Source organism: Adiantum capillus-veneris, chromosome 1, assembly GCF_014529385.1.
Source record: "Adiantum capillus-veneris isolate H3 chromosome 1, ASM1452938v2, whole genome shotgun sequence".
Classification (NCBI taxonomy): Eukaryota; Viridiplantae; Streptophyta; class Polypodiopsida; order Polypodiales; family Pteridaceae; genus Adiantum; species Adiantum capillus-veneris.
In genome coordinates this window covers 134,116,372-134,139,910 of record NC_140931.1, presented here as the reverse complement: position 1 = coordinate 134,139,910, position 23,539 = coordinate 134,116,372, and positions in this window count along the sequence as shown.

Genomic DNA, 23,539 nt, shown 5'->3' with positions numbered 1-23,539 from the left:
GTTGTGCTATGTTTTGAAAATCATCTCTGTTCAGTGGTTGGAACCATGCCAAAGCCATCCTTCTAATATTAACACAAATCCCTCATACTTAGTATGCGTTACGAAGTGAATGGGGTATAGGAGGGCCTCTTTATTTGGCAGTTTAAGGGAATGCTTAAAGCTTAAGTCAAGTTTGACCAAGCCTAAAAGAGAGGGCAAAAAGGCCTATGCTGCGATTAAAAAAAAAGCCATTTCCATATTTTGAATTTGAAAATAGTCTATTTAGTAACCCAAAAGAGAGGTGGGTAAATGAATTCTATTTCCCACCTCTCTTCTCTCTCTAACATATAAAACACTCTCTCTCACTTAGTACTCAATAAAGGAGGCATTTTTAGCCCTTCCCTGCCAGAAAAGCAGATTTTCCACATTCTCTCACTGTATTCTCTCTCTAAAACGTGAGCAAACTCTCTCTCTTTCTTTCCCCCCTTTTCTCTCATGTCACTTCCTCTTCCAATCATTAAGGAACATTCTTGGCTGCCTCTTTCTGAAAAAGTGCATATCCACCAAGGTTGTAGATGTGTCCTCTCTCCCACTCTCTCTTCCTTTATTGTCTTTCTATCCCCCACTCCCTCCCCCTCCCTTCTCTCTCTCTCTCTCTCTCTCTCTCTCTCTCTCTCTCTCTCTCTCTCTCTCACATGCTTCTCCCACTCCAGCTCTAGTTCGAACTCGAAGGAGATTGAGGTGCACTCCCTCGCTTTATTCCCTCCACAACATAATCCTTTCTCCTATCTCTGAGAACTCTCCAGTTCTTTCCTCCATAGCCACCTTCACCTGCTTGTAGCAATCACCATTACACATTCTCACTAATTTTCTTGATTAACTAACAAAAATGTCATTCAATCCCCTACCACTGCAAGACATTACTAACAAGTCAAAACGATATTGATTAAACGCTGATTTAGAGCAAGAGTATGCTACTCTGTAACTTGGCACATCTAATCCCAATGCTGGAGCCCAGCTACGGAACCATGGATGGAAGGCAATCAACTTATGGGTTGATGGCCATACTTACCCTGGCGATCCAATGACCAATGCATCACCGCCTTTCCGTAATGTCACTGAGCTAGTGCATTTTATTGGAGATGGGCGGGACGCACTGTTTTGCTACTGTTGGAGATTACATTCAGCTTTTGTCAATGAAAAGAAAGGAATAAAACATATTTGTGCTTCCTATTCATCATTGCAAGAGAAGTACATGAAAGACTTTCAGCAAGTCAAAGAGGAAGCCAATGAGAAGACGAAGCAACTAAATGATGAGATGTCAAAGCTTATTGAAAAGATAGAGCATCAAAAAATGGAGCAAGAGCGTCATCTAAATAGTTATGTTCAGCTACAACACACTGCACGTAATATGCATCGGTGAATCGATCATCTCACACACATTCCATTGGGCTATCACATTTGCAAGCGCAAGAGACATGCGATGTCTATGTTTCTTTAAGCGGTGGAGCTCGAAAAAAACGTGTCAGTCAAACTCGGTAGGAATACAAATGCAAGCTTCTAATTTCATATATTTTTTGTAGGTTACTGTAATATTATTTTAATCTACAGGAACTTGGCTCAGACGATGATGGGAATCGTTTTCGATGGTGAAACGACTAGACATACTTTGCTGCAGTATATCGTCAAACAAAAGGAGTTGGTGGAGCTATTGGATGATCCATTCAATGCCGGCATTGCTAAAGTTTTACGCCAGAAGTATTTCAGTGAGCTAAAGAGCATTGTTTCACCTCAGGAGATGATGAAGGTGTGTGACGGCGCATTAATAAGTTTCAAGGCCTACGAAGCTTTGTATAGACTTGTCACAAGAGGTCACAAAGCAAAAGGTTTGTTAGGTTGCTGCCAATGCCTTACAGTGTTAGCGTTGCAAAAAGGTGCGCCAATACTGATGTGCAAGCTTGTTGGGTGGATTTCAATATGTGGAGGATGCGTGCCATTAGAAGAGAACAAATCCTTTTGTTACAACGAGTTCAATAATGTCTATGTTGACTTGTTGAAGCTCCACGAGTCAATGATCAGATTTTATGGGTTGACACTGGAAGAGTGTGATGGCAAAGTTATATTTGTGATGAAGCTTAATGAGTGCCAGATTGTCAAAGGTCAATGGCTCGAAAGGATAAGCGTTACGCTTATGAACAAAGCCTTGGTGGGCGTCGATGTTGAGCTAAATGCCAACGAGAAGGGAAACACCTATTTAGGTGTTCAGTCAGAGAAGAATATTTGGTGGCTAGCAGCTTTCCATCTCCCACATGAGACACATGAGTCCCTCAAATGGTATTTGAATCACAACCCAATCATTGATGTCATTTGGCAACAACAAGAAGGACAACGATTGCATGTTTTAGGTCTGGGTACGTTCCAAGTGGAGTGGCATTTGGCATGAGACTTGAAAACTCTTAAGTGTATGTTAGGATGCAAGCAAGGTGCAATGAACCTCTTTCCATGCATTTATTGCTGCCACAGTAAAGTCTCATTAGGAACTCAGGGCAAGGGTACGTAAGGGTAAGGGTGGCAAAGCTGCAGTCAACTCTGTGAAAGGTAAGGGTAAGGGTAAGGGTGACAAAGCTGGAGTCAATTCTGTGAAAGATGTGACCATTATACAAATAGTGGGTAATACCAAGGGATTTTATAATTTCCTCTGGGTTTGTCAACCCTTGACCTAGGCTCAAGGCGCAGTGGGACAGGACCGAGCTTGGGTGCTTGCCTGTAAAGGCATACAATGCTTCCTCTCCGTCCACCAATATACATTTGTGAGCGTTTAGGGTGAGAGAATCTTTAGCGAGTATGCCACTTAATGCTTTACACTTTAGCAGCTCTACAGAACCATTCTTGGAGAACTGTGTGTGGGCAACTCTAAGAATCGATGGTCCCAGGTGGCTCAGGTAGTGCCAAAGAGAGCTATCCCTACCCATGGAGACGTTGGTACACCTGAAGATGGTCGGCCCAAGGAAGTGCAAAAAGTCCAGGCATGGCAATTTGCAGGCAAATGGCAAGGGTCTTGAGCAGGTATTTGATGCAGCTGGGAGAGGTATACCGAGGTGGAGCACTCTAGTGGAAAGTGCAATTGTTTCTTCCTATCACAGGTGGCAGAAGCAAATGCCTATATCACAACGTTGGGAACGAGGCAAGGGATACTGGATGCAGGTACTATCAAGTTTATGATATGGGATCTAGCTCGAGGTGTCCGCAGGAGGCTCTACTGCCAGGATGTGTACGCCAAATGTCACTTTTAATAGGTCGAATATGGTTTAGAAGCTTTACCGGGTCGTGATGCTTGAAGGTGCCAAAGGTCGATGGATTTATCTCCAAAGCGGGACTTGCTATGTATGCAAAATGGATACTCCAATTTGGCAAGCTCGAGATCCTTGGGTAATTGCGGGTTGATGGCTGACATTCGAGGGGCACTTTTATGAGGTTGGCTATGTCCACAGGAGCTCTAAAGTTTGAGGAAGAAAAGCAAGCTTTTTAAGGAAACATAAGCTCGGCAATTTTTGGCGTGTGCAAGGGGGCCAAGCCCAAAGATTTTTAAAGCTCTCAGTTGAGGAAAAAAAACGCTGCATGCACAGGTGGCGGGCTTCCTGAAATAGAGAAGCGCCAGATGGGAGTTGGCATGGAGAGAGGGGTCGCCCTGAGCATGGGTTGCCAAAAAGGGGGAGAACGGTGAGCGGTAGCATGAAGGAGGGCGACTTCAATGGCTGAAGAAGGTGGGTGGCCGGTACCACAGAGAAGGGTCACGGAGAAGCCAACTTCAGGGGTGGTGAGGAGTCACCAGGGCGTGAGGAAGAGAATAGGGCCAAGGGGCGCCACCTCGTGAAGCGAGGGCTAGAGGATAGCCACAAGCAGCCAGAGGGGGACCACCATACACAGAGGAGGGCCTTTTGAGGCGCCATTGGGCAGTAGCAAGAGGCAGCCAGGGGTTTACACGACCAAGGGCTAAGGAGCCATCAAGGGTTACGATAGAAGGGCCACCTGGTGGGTGACACATATAGGCTGAAACCGAGAGAGAGGAGGAACCGCCAAGGGGCTATATTGGAGCTGCTTTAGTAGGGCTTACAAGGCGGATTTTAGATGCAGTGAATGGGCAAAGGGTAGCCAGAGGCCGCCAGGGGCGGTGGTTGCAAAAACAAGTGAAGCCAACGAGGGCCGAGAGAGGCAGTCAGGCTGAGAGTTTGGGCTGCAGTCGGCAAGGGTAGTAGAAAGCCAGGAGCAGAGCAGGGCCAGAATTGGGAGGTCCGAGCCAGATTTTTCATGAGCCTTGGGAGGCGTCGAGAGGGCAGACAGAGCAACGGGAGTCGTAAGCCACGCGGTTTCGCCATTTTGCAGAATTGGGGCTTGGAAGGCATGAAGTGGGCCGCCAGGGGCTACCATCTGTTGTGGCATGGCTGCATCTCAAAGAACCAGGCCAACGAGAGCTTGTATATGACAATGGGGAGCCGCCAGGATTGTTGAAGCCGACGGCTTGCCTTGGAGCAAGTGTAGAAGGTCATCAAGGGCATACGGGCTACCAATAGCCGAGGAAGGGCACCAATGCACGCAATTGACAGAGTGATCAGGATTGTATCAGAGTTTTCTTTGTTTACTATGCATAACTAAGTTTAGGGTTTGGTTGAGTTATTTGGTATTTAGCCGCCATCTTCTCGTCTACTCGTCATCTCGTGCATAGCGTCCATGGTAGCGGTGGCTCCGGGAATGGGTCTCTCCAGTTGTGGTCACTCCAAAAAAGAATGGAAGTGGAGGGTATGTGTCGACTTTCAACCGCTCAACGAAGCAACAAAAAGGGATCACTTTCCCCTCCCATTTTAAGATGAGATTCTTAATGAGGTAGTAGGTAAAGAAAAGTACACGGTATGTGACGGCTACTCTGGTTACTTTCAAATAGGTATTGCATTGGAGAATCAATTAAAAACAACCTTCATCACTCCTTGGGTTGTTATGCTTTTAGAGTCATGCCATTTGGTTTGACAAACGCTCCAACAACATTTCAACGTTTCATGAACATGGTGTTTCAAGCATTCTTTGGAAAGTCTATTAGAGTGTTCATAGATGACTTTTGTATCTATAGCTCTAAATCATTGCATCTACATAAGGTAGAAGAAGGCTTGAAGAAGCTATATGACATGGGAGGTCAACTCAACCCCGACAAGTGCCACATAGGTGAGGATGAAGTGATCATGCTTGGTCACAAGGTTTCTTCCAAAGGCATTGAGTTGGATCCAGCAAAGGCAAAAGCTCTCATTGAGCTACCATCACCAAATAATCTTAAGGAGGTAATTTCATTCATTTAGAAGGTGAAGTACATGTCACGCTTCATTCACTTGGCATCGGAGTTACTTCGCCCCCTTCAAACGTTGACACAACAGGTAGAGTTTGCATGGTCTGGTGAGCTGGAAGAGTACTTTTCTTGTATAAAAGCAGTTTTGTCAGAGCTACCAACACTCATGCCTTCTTGTTGGGAGTACACATTCTTTGTTAACTCTAGTGTTGGGAAGGAAATAATTGGTGCAATTTTATTACAGCAAGATCCACATAGCACTAGGATGTGACATGTCTACTTTGCTAGCAGGGTCATGAATGCACTTGAAAAGATTTACACAGAAGCAGAGTCTATGATGCTTTTGCTTGTCTTTGCAGTGAGAAATTTTAGATTGTACCCTCTTCCAAATCATTGCTGAAAACTTGTTTCCTTGGGTTTCATCTCACATGACACTAAGTCCCAGGATTTCAAAATGGATCATGGAATTTCAAGAGTTCCAATTGTGCACAATTAGTAGGGATTCTCACCTATAGAGTGCATGAGAGGGACACCAAGGTGCCTAAAGTAAAAACCCTACCCTTACCACAAACTAAAGGTTTACCTAATTCATTCACCTTGTTTTTTGTTGGAGCATTTAGGAAGGCCACAGGAAAAGAAGAGGGAGCCTTGTGTTGCTTGATCAATATGGTGAAGTTTGTATGAAAGAGCATGTAAATTTGCCAGGTTTCACGAGAAACAATGAAGCAGAATACGACATACTACTCCATGGTTTTCAAATGTGTGTCACTCAAAAGATACAAAGTCTTATAATAAAAGGGGATACGCTTCTAATTGTGAAGCAAATTCTAGGCATTTGGGCTTATGAGAATGAAAGATTAAGGCAGAAGGTTCATGCCATTTGTAGACTCTTCAATCAATTTGAAGAAGTGCAATTGTATCATATCCCTAGGAAACAAAATGAAGATGCTGATATGCTTGCACAAAAAGCGGTCACATGTGTTGAGAGTGAAGTGCAGGTCATCTTGGCAGCAGCATGGTAAAGCAACCAAGGTACCAGGGGATGGAGTCGCTAGCTTCCATTGTGGGTTACATTTTAGAGGGTGAGTTTCCAGAGGGCTTCACAAAGGCTCAAAAGCGGAGCCTCATGAATAAGACAAGTTCTTATTTGTTCTTAGAAGGCACCCTCTACCAAAGAGAAAAAGACCAAGTTTGTAGGAGAATTCCAACAACCAAGAAGCATCCAGCCATTCTTGAAGGTTTGCATCAAGAAGCATGTGGTGGTCATTTTGCACAAAAACTCACCGTGAAAAAGATTTTTCTTGCTGGGTATGTTTGGCCAAGCTTGCACATTGACGTTCAACATTGGTGTAAAAGCTGCCACAATTATCAAGTAAAAGGAAACAAGCACCTGTTGCATGGTCCATGTCAATTAGTCCTTGCAAATAGCCCATTTGAAAAATGGGGCATTGATGCTATGGATCCATTACCTAGGACTAAAGATGGAAAATTGTACATCTTGGTGGCCATAGACTATATGACTAGGTGGGTAGAAGCTCAAAGTGTGGCAAGAGTAAATGAGAGGAAAGTTAGCAAGTTTGTGTACACTCACATTTGTTGCAGATTTGGCACACCTTCGGAGATTGTTTCTGATAATGGTCCTGGATTTAGGAAGAGCTTGCTCAGAGAAGTTTGTGATGAGCTTCACATTCTACATTGGCATAACACACCCTACTATCCTCGGTCATATGGTTTGGTAGAGAAGGACAATGACATAATTACAGGAATCATCAGGAATATGGTAAAGAACAAGACAAAGATATGGGATGACTTCTTAGATGGAGCTTTGTGGGTTTATTGGACTACCTACAAGGAAGCAACAAGCATGGATGGACCACCTTCTCACCTTGGTAGAGCTAGAATAGAAGAGAGAAGTGGCCTACGAGGGCTACAAAAGAAAGGCTACACAAGTAAAGGAAAAACTCAATATAAGAAGGTGAAGGACAAAGGCATCAAACAAGGATATTTGGTCTTAAGTTATGACAATCGCCTTGATAACCAATTTGATGTGAAGTTCAACATTAGATGGCAAGGTCCCTACATTGTGAAGAAGGCCTTCAACTCAAGCTGCTATCAACTCATGGATTTGGATGGAAAGGAGCTTACTATGAAGGTTAATGGGTTTCAACTAAAGCCCTATTTGAGTCGCCTTCTACCAGAGGATTTTCCAGAGCATTATGAAGGAGCTACAATAAGTCGTGTAGTTTGATTCATGTCACTAGTTCAAGCCAACGTGACAAAGCACTACAAAATGAAACTCTAGTGGAGGCACCAAACATCAAATATGACTTTAAACCATTGGAAAATTTTTCTTTTGATGGTATAAGAATGTACCATCATCCTGGGGGAGGGCTAATGATAGTCGTTTTTCGGCTCTCCGTAATTGCCATAGTGAGCCACTTCACCCAACAAAAACACCTTAGTATGATGGCTAAGCTTGCTCTTACATTGTACATAGGCGTGTGTGTGCTAGGGATTTTTTTCTCGTATTATATAAAATCCTTTTCAGCTTATTATTAGCTAAGAGAGACAAAAAAAGACCTGGATCTATATTATGGCCTATTTGTGTATATAATTTATTTTTATCCAAGGGTCTATGTACAATTTTTTTCATGCATTTCATTTATTTTTATAAATTTCTTAAATTAATTATGTAAATACTTGCAATTAGGTCTCCCCAATCTTAGAAAAACAAAAATTCTTTCAAAACATATTAAGTGCATAAGTGAAGGGTGAGTTTAGGAAATGAAAAAACAGATGAAGGTGAAAAGTCAAAACACAAATGAAGGTGGAAAGTCAAATAAACTTTTGTGCCCATATAAATAGGTGTTTTTTCTCTTCCATTTTTTCTTTAGTGTTTTCTTATCTTCTCTTTAGCGTTTTCTTCTCTCTCTCTCTCTCTCTCTCTCTCTCTCTCTCTCTCCCCCCCCCAGCTAATATTGTTGCAAATCTATGTGCTTTGTCATTGCCTGTTGTTATGTGTTATAAACTAATGTATCATTTTTCTTGTTGTTGAGAGGAATCTTTGAATTAGGAATACCTTTTAATTTTTTTGAAGCCATTAGGAATACCTTTTAATTTTATCCGACTAGGGAGCTTGAGGTGCTTGTGGGAACACTACCTAAGCTTGAGGTTCTTTGTCATGCTTGCTGACGAAGGTGCTTGAGGGTAAGGTGTTCAAAAAGTCAAATCCAATCCCTACTCGAGAGGGGGCAAGCCCTAAAGCTAGGGGGATGGAAGAGAACATACACACTCACACACAAAGAAAGCCCAAACCTCAAGAGGCAGCAAGGACACATGTCAAGCCCCTACCCATATTGCCCTCATGGTGTGCCTAAAGTCTATTGGTTGGCCTCCCAAGGGGTCCAATGATACATTAGTTAATTTAAGTAATTGTTTTTGTATTTATCAAATCCTATCTCTCAAAGGGGAAAGGGGGACACTTGTCCCAAGACTACCCTTGCTGCTTGTTATGCATCTTGTATGTGATTGGCTAGTGTTTGCAGGGGTCCAATGAGCTTCAATCATGAGCTACAAGGGGGGTTGACCAAAGCAAGAAGGGGGGTTGCTTGTGGGGTATACTCTCCCACACACACTCACACACACTCTGATTGTGTGAAGTGCAAAGTGCAAGAGCTCCATCTTCTTCCCCAAGCTAGTAGAGAAGTTGAGAGCCTACACCAACACTCTTGGCTATGGAATGCAAATCCAACCAAGAGCCGTGCTTCAATGCTTAATCTTTCCATCTTATCCATCTTCATTACTATGCTATTATGTATTCTAACAAGAAGAGTGATGATAAGTGAGGAACTATTTCTTTCTCCTATGGAATGTTTCTTCTTCCTCTTCTCTACCCTCCTCTTCCCTACCCTCATTCCTCGCTAGCTCTCTCCACCTTCGAAGGTGTTTGAGGCCTTGGGATTGAGGCTTGGGATAGTTAATGCTTTTTGCAAAGTTTATGTTATGCTAGTGATGCATGAAGCTTTCCATTTTCATTGCATCACCTAGGTCACAAAGAACACAAAGATTGTATTATACCAAGTCTCTTTTAATGAGAGAAAATATAATACAAATGCCTATTGGAGGGGGGACCTACTCCACATAAATCTGGTCCTCCAACTGTTTTCATGTTCTCTAAACTCTCTCTGTTGCAAAATTCTTGTTCATGCCAAGTTAACTAAGTACTATGTTTATGTTGCTACTATCAATTAAGCTCACCCTCTATGCTCTCAAAGTAATCTCACAAAAATGCTTTTCTAAGTTTCCTAATTCCGCTACTCTCAGAGTTCATAGGCCATTTCCATTACATTTCAAGACCTTGATCATGATGAATTGTGATTTTGATACCTTGTTGAATTGCAACCTGACATGGTAATATAGTTTCCCTAGGTGTCTTAGATCTCCTCCTAAAGTTCCGTTTTGAATTTTGACTTCGTTTGAGTGCCAAAATGGTGTGATGACTTAGAGCAGCTAGATGCGACATAGGTAGATTTTTGGATTATTGTGAATTGTGGTTTTCTTGTTGAGTTGTTGCATTTGCTTGTTAGGTTCACTTCTTGAGGACTATGACAACCTCAAAGAGTCTTTGTGCCCCATCCGAGACACTTTCTTGAGTATTGACATTATGTTAGTGCTAGACAGCTATGGTGCAGACGTTCGATCGTGGCGATCCGCTAAGATTGGCGTCATTTTTGAGGAATGAACCTCAGATGGTGAGTGACCTCGTGAATATTTAGCGCGTTCTTTCTGAGAGATTCATCTTCCATTCCATTCACCATGAAGCAGCTAGACACAAGGTTTAGTGCTTGGTAGAGTCTAGAAGTCAAGGACTTGCTAGATCTATTCTTGAGAGGTAAGAGAGTTGTGAGTGAGATAGCTAAAAACAATTCATTCTTCAATTTTCTCATTACTTTCAGAGTGTTGTTTCGTTTTTTGTTTTGAATTTATTATGTACCATTTTGTTTGTTTTTGTTGCTAGATTTATTTCAATACTTAGGAGTAGGATAAGTAGAAATGACAACCATCAAATTGAATTACATGGAAAAAAAGGGTGAAAACCATATTTTTTGGCAAAACAACCATACATTCTAAAAATTTGAAAATTTAATGGTCAAAACTCAAAAGCTGATCTAAACCCAAAAATAAGTGCCACAAAGAGTCAATTTGGAAAATTTCATATACTTTGGTGCAAGAACATGGATCACGATCTATGTCCCTTTGTGACTATTTGAGTAGAAATTAATACCATTGTGTCCAGTGTGTTTCCAGATCGCTTCGTATACACTATTGGTGAGAATTTGGCACCGAAAACTCACTCAAATCAAAAAATTGGGCAAAAGACACAAAAGCCTTGGAAATTGACCAAAACCTGGCGCTTTTCAACTTTTTGAGATCCAAATCCAAAAATAAGTGAAAATTTGACAGCCATAGAGTGCAAGCATACAGCTGACCAAACTTCATGTTAAGATGTGGTCAAACATGGATCGTGATCCATATATCTTTTGATCATTTGGAGTTGACATTTGATGAGGAGGTAGTTGATATCATTTGGAACAACTATTCCACAAGACACCATAGAAAATGAAGCAAAAAAGTTAGTCAAAATAGCCAAACACGGAAACTAGTCAAAAATCATAGGGCAAATAGAAAAACTTGCTTTTGACTGACAAGAAGTTGTCAAAATCCAAGAATAAGTGGTGGTGGGGTAGACTACTGATACAACAAGTAATCAACAGGCTAAATTTGGTATCCAGATCTGATGAAACATGGCTTGCAATCTATATACCCCATCAAGATTTTTGGATGAGATTTGAGTAGTAGGTAGTTGAGACATAGACAAATACTTTTTCCAAAAGAAGCATTTGCAAAAAAACTGAAAAACGTGGTCAAAAGAGCCAAAAATAAGAGATTGTCAAAATTGTCACAGCAACTGTAGGATTCACTTTTGATTGAGCAAAATTGATCCAAATCTTTGAAAAGTTTGAGGGACATGCAACAAACATCATAGTCTATTAGCACACCAAATAAGATCCAGAAGTGATGGAACATGGATCACGATCCATATATTCCATTTGAGTTTTGGGATACAAACTATACCAGCCTATAGCAGGGACCATTGTGAACAAAAGTTCCTATAGGTTTGTCAAAAAAAGTCCAAAAAACTCATCAAAAGTGTTAAAAATAGCTCAAAGTGAAAAAACACCAAAACAAACCTAGGGATTGACTTTTGGTTGACCTAATCAAGTCTAAACCACACAAAAACCATATAGCATAGATCAGTGAACTAAAGGAAAGTTGCGTGTCAGATTTTAGTGCATTTTGACACAAGGGTACATGATCGCAATCCATGCCCCCCTGTCACAGGCTGAGACCATATTTGCACCATAGCTAGAGAGGGTCACAAGGAGTCTAGTGGTCTTTTCAAAACTCAATTTGAACATCAAAACCCTAGGCAAAACCCAAAACTACCAAGGACTTTGAGCAAGTTCCAGAATTGACCTAAGTTTCAACCCAGAGGTCCAAATCCAGATGTTGATCTTGATGGTATCAAGATCAACATCAAGTTCCAGAATTGACCTAAGTTTCAACCCAGAGGTCCAAATCCAGATGTTGATCTTGATGGTATCAAGTTCCAGAATTGACCTAAGTTTCAACCGAGAGGTCCAAATCCAGGTGTTGATCTTGATGGTATCAAGTTCCAGAATTGACCTAAGTTTCAACCGAGAGGTCCAAATCCAGGTGTTGATCTTGATGGTATCAAGAAAAGTCAAATTGGCCTCCAAACATGGATCAGGATCCATGTACCCATGGTGACAACTTGACTTGAAATTTTTCAAATCAGTAGTATGCACATAAGGAAACATGTCCCCAATTCTAGTTTTGGATAAAAATTGAACAAATTTGGGCCAAAGGATATCAAAATAGGTGACATATTGAAAACCATAGTGCAGACCTAGTGTTGGCCATTTGACCTATCAAACCAGGTCCAAATTCAAAAAGATTTGTGATTTAGCTTGTGACACAGTAAGTAAAAAGCTATCAAGAGATCAAGTCTAGATGTGGTTGAACATGGATCACGATCCATGTCCCTCAACCTCAAAAACTTGATGAAAATTGGCATAGAGTCTGCATATAACCTTGTTTAGCCACTATCAAAACTTGACAAGGGGTCATGGATTGGGATCCATGTACCTCTTCATAGTGGGGGTATTTGACTTGATGAGCTTGTAGATATACTTGAGTACATCTCAAATCTCAATTTTGAGCTAAAAATACCCTTTGGAGACCAAGAAACAAGCCAAAGTTCTGGTCATGAGACTGTTTGAGTGTTGTTTCTAGGTTTCCTAATTCCAAACTTTTAGGGTACCCAAAACCAATTTTTGAAGACGATCCACAAAGACCTAACTTTTGAGAGACCTGACCAAGGGAAAAAAAGGGATAAGTTGCACTAGGCCAAGGTGGGATTGTCAAGGACTATCTTCTTGAGAGTTTTGAGTGAGCCTTGATAATGACAAATCATCCACCACAAGGTTTTCCTACTCAACTCATAGACATGCAAACCGCAAGAAATGTTGCAATACCTTTGACAGTGGGATTGGGAAAATACCTAGAGGAGAGGTAACCAAATATGAGATTCATCAAACCAATAAATTCATGAGATTTCTAGTGAATTGTGCTCATGAAGGCTTGTATATATTCACAAACAGAGATCGACATATATTTTACAAGTGCGTATAACCCAATGCTGGAGAGTTGACATTCCATAAGAGCCTCTATGCATTCACATATATAGATACCCAAGGTGTGCAAGTTTTGATGGTAGATAATTATGGACGAGAGTATAGACTTGTTGATCCAATATAACTAGAAAGATATGCATACAAGGGTACTCCAATCTCTACTTAATTTCAGTCAAAAACGATGCCAAAGCACACCTTAGAGAGGATTTCGCCAAGATGTTCTCCTAGATGAGAAGAGAGGGCACAAGATGCCTTTCCAAGAGACCACAAATTGGTCAAATGGGTGGCTCAACCACAATGAATGAGACCATATCAAGTAGCCCAATGTATCAAAACAAAGTATAGTAGGTTAAGGCATCCATATGCTTATGTCTCACTTTTAAAGCAAGTTTTGAGAGCTGAAAAAATTGCGGATTTTCATTAGGAAGGGAATGGGGTCTAAAGGGGCCTCTTTATTTGCCATGGGATTAAAAAGGAGATTATGGAAGGGGCAAATGGGTGGATGACATGGGTACTGAAATGGTGGGTATGGCACGGACTAAAAGTCACTACAACAAAATAAGGTGTCATCGACGCTGATATCGACGCGGCTCGTCGCTATCCGCGTCGCTGTGAAACCAGTCGCTATTTGCGACGCGTATAGTGACGCAGATTGCCACGCACATAGCGACGACCATAACAGAAAAAAAATTTCTTGGGCAGAGGGCAGGTAGCCTGGCGTGTGCCCAGTTAAAAGATGGACACAGCCACAGCCAGACTTCCTACCCTCTGCCCAAGAAAGCGAGCGACACCAAAATATCAACCATGCTCCCGCGGCAGAAATTTTGGCAGAGTTTTCTTTGTTTTTACATAAACTTTTAAAAAAAAACCATATCATGTATACGCCTCCTACATGCTATCCATGTAGGATCTCACATGAGATTTAAGGCCAATGAAAGACAACCGTACCAACTGAAAAGCATAACCATAACTTAAAAGCATAACCATAACGAACCATAACCATAACTTAAAAGCATAACCATAACTTAAAACCATAACCGGCTATAACCACTTTGATCAAAACCATAATGCAGATAACCATAACCATAAACAAAATTAACAATAACCATAAGCATAACCAGAAAGAGAAACAATAACTGTCTATACAATGACAATGACAATAATCATAACCATAAGGGAAACAATAACTGTCTGAACACTAACTGTTTGTACAAAAAAGAGACATAGAAGCGTGTCTGTGTCTCACAAAGCATATATATGAAATCTGGTCCGCTAATGACTAGGCGTCGCAACCTGCACATAGGATAACTCACAAAATTAGTATTGATATTACTTCACATATACTGACTTAATTAAATCAACTTACACATATTAACGTCTCACCTCAAGCGATCAGCGAGACTGTAAGGCCTCCCAGTCTACAGGCTCTCCTGAAGCTTCAAGATCATTCAGTACTTCATAGATACCTCTGCGATATCCATCTGACTCCTCCTCGCGTGTCGGGGCTCGATGCATCGCAAGATTCTGCGTTTATACAAAAATCAAAGTAATAAGAATACACGATTCATCGCGTTTTAAAAAATGCCATAGTTAAGATTGGATTAGAAACTCACAAACTCATAGCGAAAGGTGTCGAAGCCTCCGCTGCCAAGATGAGATGTCCCCCTAGTCATCTGTCGTACCTGTGTAGCCTCACGCTGCTGTCTGAACCGTGTGGCCGCTGTCCGCTCATCCTCCCTGATCTATAGCCACGTCTCGTGTGGGATGCCCGAAGGCTTCGGCGAGCCGGGCCTGAAAGCCTTCCGAGCTGCATCTCGTCGATGTTTCAAGGTGTCCCGTGCAACACCCTTGATCCACTGCACCGGAACAACGGAAGAACCCGGAGCAGGCTAGTAATCTCTCAGGATGGTCTCCACTATGTAAGTGACTTTTTCCTTTTCTTGCTGATCCCAAGACGTCAAAATGCTGGTCGAAAACTGCAGCTCCACGAGTTGGCGAATCCGCTGTCGCATCTCAGTCCTGACTCTATCCATGTCAACAAAACCATCTCCCCGTACAGTATAGAGCTTGGAAGCACTAGGATCGTGTGCCCCCCAAGGTGTCCGAGGTGTGCCAAGAGGTGTTTCGAGAGGTGTGCCTGGGTAGGACGGGGGTCGTGAGCGAGGAGGGGTCGAAGCATCTGTGGACCCTCCTCCACAGCAACCACCACCTCCACCTGACGATCGCCGATATCGGCGAGTGCGCCTGTGCTGCGGAGATGAGGATGTACCCGCCTCTGCCCCACCCCTAGGTGTCGAAGCGGCCGTGATGGGAGAAGAAGGCGTCGTACCCATAGGCGTCCAGAACCCCGTAGGTGTCCTCCCCCTAGGCATCGGACCCTCGGGTGTGAAGCATGGAGACGTAGTACCCGTTCCTTAGGCTACCCAGTACTGAGAAGCCTCTGCCATCTGAGCAGGCGTTATCCGTGTAACGAAGCCCATGAATGCATGTGCACTGATGGAAGCGGGATCTGGAATCTCGTCTGCCATACTAAAGTCCTGCACAAAGAAAGTAAAATAAAGCATCAGAACACAGTTGTTTAAATTAACTTTAAGCTTAACTTTAAATCAAAGTATTCACACAAACACTTACAGCCCTAGGCCTCGACGAGTGAGGCATCATCGATAAGATCTTGCATCGTATCATCGTCTATCTCTAATTGCAAACATAACTCTGCCCCAACTCGTTCTGGTAGATTTTCTTCATCCATTGCATCTTCATCTACAAGTGTCAATTCTGGCTCGTCTGCGTCATCCCTCGTATATCTGTCAGCTTCCTCTGCCATACCTTCGTCCATCTCATCTAATGTCACAGTAGTATGGACGTCGTCTGACTGACTTTCGTCCAAGAGATCTTGCCCTTCAAATACTTGTTTATTTCTTGGAGCAACCTGAACCACAAACCACCATTGTCGCTCTCGAGGGTCCGGTATAAAGACCACTTGCTTGCAATGTTCGGGGACAGCAATTGTGTCGCTCGCATCTGTCCAAATCTTTGTAGAATCTATTTGCACAAGTTTGTTTCCATCTCTGCGTACCGTTGCATTGCGACCAGAAGTAATCACCTTGAACCACTTCACATCCAACAAAAACATCTCAAACCGCCTGAAACTTACTTTCAGGATATCTGACACCAGACCACAGTAATCCAGGTTGCTAGTGCTCTCATTCGTGTCTCTAGCACTAGCCCTGCTCTTTTGCATGAAACTAACCATTACCCCACTGTCAAACGTGTTTCTTCTGCTGTCAATTTGTTATGTTCTGAAATGCTTTCCATGCGACCAGAGTGCCATGTATGTATGATACTTCCAGTCACATCCAATAGCCAGCTCTTCCTCTTCTAGAGATATGGGTTCTCCGATCTGTCGAGCTGCTCTCACTGTCTTGTCCAACCATGCCATTGTAGGGAATTTAGGTAGAGGAGCGAGATAGTCTGGCAAGGCTAAGCCTCTAGTCGTTCGACTTCGCCTGAGATCCTGTCGCTCTAGATTGCGTCTCTCTGTCTCTTCTTCGTACCTTTGAAGCCATTTTGCATCGGCGCTGAATTTAGTATACAGAACTTCATGATCTTTTCTCGCATGGCCAGGTTCATTTTCTTCGGCACCCCTTGCCCTTGCGGCTCCTCTCCCACCAGTCTTGCATCCTCCTCATCGCTCCACAGTCGAGGCATTTCTAGGTCAGAAACGCGCAAGTGATGGCCATCTGGAAGATAACGGTGGTGGCCTTGATAAATTGTCTTTCGAAGAGAGGTAGAATAGCGCACATCCAAAGACTGCCCGCAAATTGGACATGCATTGTATCCCGAAGTTGTTAGTCCTGCATATATCAAAGCATGAATCAGGCCAAGGCATCCAACATCTCCTCCATGCCGTCGTCTTCTGTCTGTAAGCCCTTTTCTGCTTCCATCCGTGGCTCTATATTGGTCGGACCTTCTCGCATAATCTTTTCTCTCTCTCTCTCTCTCTCTCTCTCAGATGTAGGTGCTATGTCGCGGAAATCAATGCCCGTTTCGTAGGAGTCGTATTGCAGATTCTGTATAGTTTCTCTAGCAAACTCTTCGTACTTGTGCACATGCTCATTACATATCCTACGCTTGCATAGGATTTGATACTTGCAGAGCATGCACGAGCATGCAATCTTTTCCTCCATGTTAGTTGATGACGTTGCCATCTACAATGATTATGAATGTTGTTTTAATATATATATATATATATATATATACTCCTCACAATGTAAACTACCTCGCATTCTCTAGTCCTGCCCAATCTCCGTACACCTCGGTCCAGAGGTGTAAGGAGATCAGGACCACCGGGTCAAAATCTCGTCTTTATTGGTCAAATCCTATATAAGTAGACACAAACGTGCACTCCCAGGTGTACATGGCAATGCATGTAGCAGGCAAAACCCCTTTGCCTCTTTTAGTTCCATAGTTTCTTCTCTGTCTACGTACCCTATCTCTCGTTCTTTCTCTCTCGATCTCGCTCTCGCTCTCGCTATCTCTCTTTCTCTCTCTCTCTCTCTCTCTCTCTCTCTCTCTCTCTCTCTCTCTCTCTCTCTCTCTCTATCTCTCTCTCTCTCTCTCTCTCTCTCTCTCTCTCGATCTCGCTCTCGCTATCTCTCTTTCTCTCTCTATTTCCCTATTTTACTATCTCTCTCTATTTCTCTGCCATAACTCCTGGAGCTCCACTTCCCTATCTCTCTCTCTCTCTCTCTCTCTCTCTATATATATATATATATATATATATATATATATATATATATATATATATATATATATATCTTTCTCTATCTCTCTATTTCCTATCTCTCTCTCTCTTTCTTTCTCTCTCTCTCTCTCTACTTACTCTCTCTCTCTCTCTCTCTCTCTCTCTCTCTCTCTCTCTCTCTCTCTCTCTCTCTCTCTCTCTCTACTTCCCTATCTCTCTAATGATCGAACGAGCGACTGATCTAGGGAGATCTAGACGCCCACGACTGCGGAGGACTACACAACATCGACAAAGGCTGCATCAGAGGATCTAGCTAGGTCACTTTGGCTCGACATGCACAACGCTCGGTCAGAGTACTGACCATGGAGGAGATCTACCTATCCCAACTAGCTCGTTAAGCCGTTTAGTCCACACCCATAAGTTTAGGATTCCATAATATTTTATTTTGTCATCTTCTTACTCTGACTTTGTATCAGATTCATCACATTGTAACTTTCTTGTCTCCTGTCTCATAGGTCACTTTGGCCTTTCGAAGACATTAATATAGCATTTCATTTCATTTCTCTCTTTAATTTTTTTTTTCTTTAATTTTAATTTCCTAAGCATACATTAATTCTCTCTCTCTCTCTCTCTCTCTCTCTCTCTCTCTCTATCTCTTTGATTACCTACACACACACACACACACACACACACACATTTCTCTCTCTCTCTCTCTCTCTCTCTCTCTCTCTCTCTTTCCTACACACACACACATTTCTCTCTCTCTCTCTCTCTCTCTCTCTCTCTCTCTCTCTCTCTCTCTCTCTATTTCCTACACACACACACACACACACACATACACACACCTCTCTCTCTCTCTCTCTCTCTCTCTCTCTCTCTCTTTCCTACACACACACACACACACACACACCGTTCTCTCTCTCTCTCTCTCTCTCTCTCTCTCTCTCTCTCTCTTTCCTACGCACACACACACACACACACACACACGATGTAGAGGTAAAGAGAGAGAGAGAGAGAGAGAGAGAGAGAGAGAGAGAGAGAGAGAGAGAGAGAGAGAGAGAGGTTGGGGAGGGTGGAGATGGACATAATACCTACGCAGCAGGTTTCGGCCAAGACCCGAGCAGGCGAAAATGGCCCCTGCGCGCGGGTTTCGCTTTTTCCCCCCAATTTTTTTTTGCGTCGCTATACACGTCGATATACGCGTGGCAAATAAAGGCCTTTCCATGCGTATATCGAAGCACATTGCGACGTGTATAGCAACGCGTATAGCGACGCCCGCTAATGTTGTCGATATTCGCGTGGAAAAGCATGGCCATCGATATATACGCGTCGATATCTTCATTTAGTGTTGTAGTGAGTAAGTGGTCAAACTTGTACTCTCTTATAAAATATAAAGAGAATTTTTTTAAAAAAATAAAAAAACTAAACTTTTCTCGACATAGTTGAGTGAAACCCAATCTTTTCTCTCTCTACTGGCTGTCAGTTTCTCCCCCCTCTCTCCTAAAAGGGTGTCCCTCCAAAATTCTCTACAGGGTAGATAAATCCTTCTGCTAGAAGCTTTCTCACCTCTTTGAGTAGTGCTTGCTCCTTGATAACTCGTAACCTTCGTAGTTTTTGTGCTTTAGGTTTGGCCTCATGCTTTAGCTTGATCTTGTGTTGGATGGCATCCACTTTGCGTACATCTGTATAATCTTTAGCAAAAAGCCTAGGAAACTTTCTTAGCACAATTCTAAACTCCTCTTTTTCCTCCCATGTGAGTGTCTTGGACAACATACCGTCTAACATTTCTTCCTCATGCACACCTTGTGTGGGGCTTACTTCCTCCAATCCTTGACAAGTTGTCTCTTTGTTGTTTGGCTTAAATCTTACCCCCATGTCTTCAATGGATGAATCCTCCTCCATAGTGCATCCTTACCCTTCATCATACTTCTTGTATATAATCCAATGTAATAAATAAATTTCTCCACTTGAGAAATATTCACATTTTTCTTTTCATAAGCATGACTTCTATCCTCGCCGTCACTTATTATCACTCAAATCTCTTTTCACATAATTTTTGTTTATCCCCACAAATAATATCAAGGAAGGGTCCTCTCATTTGACTCTATCAAATCAAAACAAAGAAGGGACCCAATCAATGACTTTTTTGGGCAGAAAACACATGTTTTTGCTATTTTTTTAAAAATTGGTTCCCATTTGATTTTGAAGAAGTGCTCAACATAAAAAGGTTAACACTTGATTCCAAAAATCCGCTCAAAATTTCTCAATTTCTTTTGACCTCATTTGCGTATTATTTCCAGATTTTTTGTAGACCTCAATCTGCCTACCTCACACACTCAATTAGAGCTAGGTTCTTTTCTACGTTTTCCACACTTCCACACATACTCACACATTCATCCTCCTCCTCCATAATCAAAACCTGCATCTTTCATGCCTTCTTTCATCTTCTTCACCATTTCCATCTCTCCCTTACTCCATAGCTCAAAAATTACCATCTCTACACACATATAGCTCAATTTCTCTCTCTAGAATGAAACTCATATTACCATAACCTCTTCATGATTTCACAAAAACAGAAAACATCAAAAAATAACCAAGCTCAAGCTCTGCAAAGGAGGAGTTTGATCATGGAAAATTCAACTTTTCCACGGTCACAAAAACTACACCGATAGAGTTGTACAACTGCTTCATTCACTAGAGGAGATAGGTGGAAAATTCCCTTTCCATCTTGTGGTTTCTATCCAATTGTGTATGTTCTCATCCTTCTCGTAATTTTTATCATTGTATAAATCATGTAATACACCTTGAGTGCATATGCAATGTAATTTTAATCCATCCTACTAACTACAAAGTACTAACACTAATGACTAACCCTTCTTGTAAATTGCACCCTCTACTATCTAGTAGAGTAGGCACCTCCAAGTTACTCACCTCCCTCTCCTTTCACTCTCAATAATTGTTCCCCTTGTGCCCACATCCATGTGACTCAAGGGATAAGGAAGAACCACTCCCATCTTAAAAATAAAAAATATTTCATAATCTTTTGTATTGACAATAAAATTGATTAGGTCTAATCCTAATCAAGGCTCCCAAAAACCTATAAATATAGTCTATTCCTCTTTGTAAAAATGATCTCCACACTATTGCACACTACATTGAGCATAGTACGCTCTAGTCTCTCTCTTAGTTGTAAGAAGAGAGAGACAGCTCTCTATACACCATCACCTTGGTGCATAGACAAGCTTGAGCTAGTTTGAGTTTGTGAGTGAGTGTGAGTAAAATATACTCCTCCCATCATTGTTGTATCTACTCCAACATCAATAAAATTGATATCTTGGGTGCAATTGTTTTCCAAAGGCTCACACTTCTCTTCCAATTTGGCTTGGCAAGCTCACTCAGTTCCATAAGGTAACTTGCTCATTGAAGATTGTTTTCTTTCTTGTGCAAATCATAAGGTTGATTCTAGATTATACACAATCTCTCTCTCTCTCTCTCTCTCTCTCCCTCTCCCTTTCTCTCTCCCTTTTGTTTTTTAGTGTGTGAGTGTGCTGCATTAATGTAAGGGTTAGTGTATATCTCTTGGTCAATTGTGGGCTTGCTCTACAATTCTCCTTTCTTGCGTCCTAGTTCGCTCTCAAACTAGGTGGTGCCCCTTGTGTAATTGGTTTTGGTTGTGGGTTTGTTGTTTTGGTTTGTGTTGTGTTGTGTTGTGTCCTAGTCCCATTGAGCAGCACGGGAGCCTTGAAGGGTGTCTAGAGGTTTCTCTTCTTGTTGCCCATCCCAGAGAGCCTCAACATTATGTCTTTAAACCGAGGGTCAGTAGCATACTCATCTATCATAGAAGATAGATCATTGTGAGTGTTGGGATTAAAGCCCAAGTGGCCTCTTATGTGGATATGGCCGCCCGCCCGCCCGCCTAAATCACTTATCACTAACTCTTTGTATATACTCACTTATACTTTTGTGGATAATAAGGTTTTGGGAGATAACCCTTCAAACGACTTCTCTGCGTACTGTGTAAGCTCTCTGTGTATCAGTGTGTGTGTGTGTGTGTGTGTGTGTGTGTGAATCTATGCTCCGCTCCGTGACTTCAATTGGTATTAGAGCGAGGTGCTGTGCGGTTTTGCGTAATCGCGTACGCGTGCACTTTTCAGGCAGATTCTGGATCCGGAGCTTGGAAATTCACACTCGGCGTTCCGAGAGCATTTCCATCAGGTGACCTGAGGTTTAGGTGACTTGGGGTTTTACCCCCCTTTCAAAGCTGTTTATGCCCTTAGAATTTCGTTTTGAGCACTACATTAGAAGATAGGTTTGAACCGCAAAGAAACCCGTCTTGTGTAGATTGGCAAGCAGGAGGTGGTCGGCATCAATATCGGCATCGACATACATTACTCATTAGCCTTCAAAGGATCATCTATAGAACAGGTACACATATATATCATCATATATATATATTGTAGTCTGCATTGCTACTTCTTGTGCTTGCCAGGTTCCAGGGGAGGTGTGGCCATACGACGGCTTGACACCACTGGCATGTATTGCAGATTGATGTAATACGATTGTGGATCTGCTAGTTGTGAGTCACGCTAGCAGCAGACCGCCGCAACGGTCATAGGATAGTGATTGGTCTATTGTAGGATGTATGCTAGTTCTGGGCAGTTTGCTGAGCCTTCTGAGAGGGTCGTGTGTGAGGTTTTTTGAAGCCAAGCACTGGGGGTTGGGTTACCCAATGTAAGGTGGATTAGGTTGTTGGAGTTCCCCTCAACACGCATCCTCTTCGGTGACTTTTATCCCATAGGATGTATGACTTTGTCTAGACACTAGATTGCATCTTATGCGTCAGGCCGTTGAGGCATTGTTGAGGTTTCAATCTTGAGACATATACAGGTTCTGTCATCGCCCAGACAGGAGACAATGTATGCTTACATGATAGCATATTACATAGATTTTTAGATTTGTCACTGGTCAGCTATTTATGGTTGTTTTTGAGCTATTTTTTGGTTTCTAGAGCTCAGTTTACAGGGGAGACTCTGTCAAAATGTTTCAAAATACTGACAATTCTTGAGGAGAGGTGTTCAAATTTAGCTTGTTTATTGTGTACAGAGGCCAGTTTACAGGGGAAACTCTGTCGGTTTTTTCCCAGAAGTAAACAGTTTGGCAGATATGGCACCTTCTCAAAGTGAGTCTCTTTACAACATAAAGAAGTTGGATGGCACAAACTTTCCATTCTGGAAGAAGCAGATTTGGCAGGTTTTGGTGCAGAAAAAACAAGTGAAGCCACTGAAGCTCAAAGGGGATAGACCAAAAGGTATGGCTGAAGATGAGTGGGAAGAGCTTGACGAGTTAGCTTGTTCCACAATCATGCTGACACTGGCTGAAAATGTTTACTTCAACATAGCAGAAGAGACTATAGCGTATGGCGTATGGCAAAAGCTGTGTGGCCCATGTACGAGAAACAAAGTGCCGCTTCTCATATTTACTGGCTCAAGAAATTGGTGGATTTGAAGATGAAGGAAGGGACAGCCATGTCAAATCATCTCAATGAATTTCACACAATTTTCAGTCAGTTATTAACAACACAGGAGATAGTCTTTCCAGATTCAGCGAAGGCTATGTTTCTCTTAATCACTTTGCCAAACAGTTGGGATACTTTTCGTACAACGTTAAGTAATTCTGTCACGCCAGAAGGTCTTACAAGTGCCAATG